Source organism: Trichechus manatus, unplaced genomic scaffold, assembly GCF_000243295.1.
Source record: "Trichechus manatus latirostris isolate Lorelei unplaced genomic scaffold, TriManLat1.0 scaffold00059, whole genome shotgun sequence".
Lineage (NCBI taxonomy): Eukaryota > Metazoa > Chordata > Mammalia > Sirenia > Trichechidae > Trichechus > Trichechus manatus.
The window spans coordinates 5,666,459-5,669,356 of NW_004443995.1; positions in this window are offsets into that span (position 1 = coordinate 5,666,459).

Sequence of the window (2,898 nt, forward strand, 5' to 3'; positions counted from 1 at the left end):
AAGTGCTTCAAGTCCTCTTCACTTTCAGCAAGCAAGGTTGTGTCATCTGCATAATGCAGGTTGTCAATGAGTCTTCCTCCAGTCCCTGTTCTTCTTCATATAGTCCAGCTTCTTGGACTATTTGCTCAGCATACAGATTGAATAGGTATGGTGAAAGGATACAACCCTGACTCACACCTTTCCTGACTTTAAACCAGGCAGTATCCCCTTGTTTTGTTCAAATGACTGCCTACTGATCTATGTACAGGTTCCTCATGCGCACAATTCAGTGTTCTGGAATTCCCATTCTTTTCAATGTTACCCATAATTTGTTATGATCCACATAGTCGAATGCCTTTGCGTAGTCACTAAAACACAGTAAACATCTTTCTGGTATTCTCTGCTTTCAGCCAGGATCCATCTGACATCAGCAGTGATATCCCTGGTTTCATGTCCTCTTCTGAATCCAGCTGGGCTTAGGAGTTTAGGATCACAGTTTAGGAGACTAGAAGTCTGAATTCAGGGTGCCAGCTCCTTGGGAAGGCTTTCTCTGTCAGCTCTGGGAGAATGTCCTTGTTATCAATCTTCCCCTGGTCTAGGAGCTTCTCAGCACAGCGACCCTGGGATCAAGGGACACGCTCCACTCCCAGCACTTCTTTTTTGGTGGTATGAGGTCCTTCTCCTCCCTGCTTGCTTCTCTCTTTTATATCTCAGATGAGATTTACTCAAGATACAACCTAATCCTGTAGATCGAGTCCTGCCTCATTAATATAACTGTCTGTAATCCTGCCTTATTGACATCATAATGGTTAGGATTTACAATGCATAGAATAGTCACATCAGATCACAAAATGGTGGACAACCACACAATACTGGGAATCATGGCCTAGTCAAGTTGACACATATTTGGCGGGGGGGGGGTACAATTCAATCCATAACAGTGGTTATACCAATTTATGTTTTCACCTGCAATATGAGTTATTGTTAAGAGCAATGCATTTTTTTAATTGTCTTTTTGGTGAAAGTTTAGAGCACAAATTAGTTTCTCATTAAAAATTTTATAAACAAATTGTTTTGTGACAGTGGTTGCTGTCCTTGCAATGTGTCAGCACTCTCTCCCTTTCCCTTTCCACCCCAGGTTCTCCGTATCCATTTGTCCAGTTTTCCTGTCCCTAACCTGCCTTTTCATCTTCGCTTTTGGGCAGGTGTTGCCCATATGGTCTTGTATACTCAAACTAAGAAGCACATTCCTCAGGTGTGTTATTGTTTGTTTTATAGGCTTGTCTAATCTTTGACTGAAAGGTGGACTTCGGGAGTGGCTTCAGTTCTGAGTTAGCAGGGTGCCTGGGGGCCATAGCCTTGGGGGTCCCTCCAGTCACCATCAGGTCAGTAGTCTGGTCTTTTTTTGTAAATTTGAATTTTGTTTTACATTTTTCTCCCGCTCTGTCTGGAATCCTCTAATATGATCCCTATCAGAGCCATCGGTGGTGGTAGCGGGGCACCATCTAGTTCTTCTGGGCTCAGGCTGATGGAGGCTGTGGTTCATGTGGTGCATTAGTCTTTTGGAATAATATTTTCCTTGTGTCTTTGATTTTCTTCATTCTCCTTTGCTCTGAACTTGGTGGGACCAATAGGAGGGACCAATAGATGTATTTTAGATGGCTGCTCACAAACTTTTAAGACACCAGATACTACTCAACAGAGTAGGATTTAGAACATTTTCTTTAAGAACTAGTTAGGCCAATTCACCTAGATGTCCCTGAAACCATCATCCTCAGCCCTCAGCCACAGTAACTCGATCCCTCAAAGTGTTTGGATGTGTCTAGGAAGCTTCTATGGCTTTGCTTTGGTCAAATTGTGCTGATTTCCCCTATTTGTGTGTTCTGTTTCCCCTCACCAAAGTTAACACTTATCTACTGTCTAGTTAGCGATTTCTCCTCCCCACGCCTCCCCTGCCTCATAACCATTAAAGATTGTTTTTTTTTCCTGTGTGTAAACCTTTTCTTGAGTTTTTATAAAAGTGGTCTCATAAAATATTCGTGCTATTGTAATAGACTTATTTCACTCAATCTAATACCCTCCAGATTCATCCACATTGTGAGATATTTTGCAGATTTATCATTATTCCTTATCATTATGTAGCTTTCCACTGTATGTACCATAATTTGTTAATCCACTCATCTGTTGATGGTCACTTAGGTTGTTTCCATCTTTTACATATTGTGAATAATGCTGCAAAGAACATGGGTGTGCATATATCTATTCGTGTGACAGTTCTTATTTCTCTAGGATATATTCCTAGGAGTGGGATTGCTGGGTCTGGTGGTATTTCTATTTCTAGCTTTTTTAAGGAGGTGCCATATCATTTTTTATAGTGGTTGTAACATTTTATATCCCACCAGCGGTGCATAAGGGTTCCGATCTCCCCGCAGCCTCTCCAACATTTGTTGTTTTCTGTTTTTCTTTTTTTAATTACTGCCAGTAATGTTGAGGTGAGATGATATCTCATGGTAGTTTTGATTTGCATTTGTCTAATTATTGCGAGCATTTCCTCATGTGTCTGTTAAGCACCTGAATGTCTTCTTTGGTTAAGTGACTGTTCATATCCTTTGCCCATTTTTTAATTGGATTTTTTGTCTTTTTGTTATTGAGGTGTTACAGTATTCTATAGATTTTAGAGATTAGACCCTTGTCAAATGTGTTGTTGTTGTTGCTAGGTGCCGTGGAGTTGGTTCCGACTCATAGTGACCCTATGCACAACAGAACAAACTGCCCATCCTGCGCCATCCTCACAATCGTTGCTATGCTTGAGCCCATTATTGCAGCCACTGTGTCAATCCATCTCATTGAGGGTCTTCCTCTTTTTCGCTGACCCTCTACTTTACCAAGCACCACAATTCAAAGGCATCAATTCTTCTT